This window comes from Penaeus monodon, chromosome 15, assembly GCF_015228065.2.
Source record: "Penaeus monodon isolate SGIC_2016 chromosome 15, NSTDA_Pmon_1, whole genome shotgun sequence".
Lineage (NCBI taxonomy): Eukaryota > Metazoa > Arthropoda > Malacostraca > Decapoda > Penaeidae > Penaeus > Penaeus monodon.
In genome coordinates this window covers 27,880,689-27,881,009 of record NC_051400.1, presented here as the reverse complement: position 1 = coordinate 27,881,009, position 321 = coordinate 27,880,689, and the positions used below count along the sequence as shown (strand labels likewise).

General features: G+C 28.3%; 1 protein-coding gene across 1 annotated transcript in view; it reads left to right on the top strand.

Annotated features, from left to right (window-relative positions):
- The window catches only part of LOC119582292 (protein Spindly-like), an 8,812-nt gene that overhangs the window by 6,725 nt on the left and 1,766 nt on the right, over window positions 1–321 (top strand). The window lies entirely within an intron of this gene.

Here is a 321-nt window from a genome sequence, read left to right as displayed (position 1 = left end):
TGACAATTAATGATGAGGCAACAAAGCTTGGCTATATTTCCTATATTTACATAGAAATCATTTAATGTTTCATTTATGTATGGTCTAGAGGCTGCTGGTGTCTGGATGGCATGAACAAGATGATAATGATATACCAGAATACACAGTCACACATTAGACTAATTTAGTAAAGCAACAAGTTGAAATATTTAATGTATGGATCAGTTTTCATATAGAAAAAGAGGGATCAGTATAATACATTTACAAATGTTTTATCAATTTAGAGAAATGGAAAATATGTACAATTATACAAAGAAATAAAAATGCATTTATACTATTACC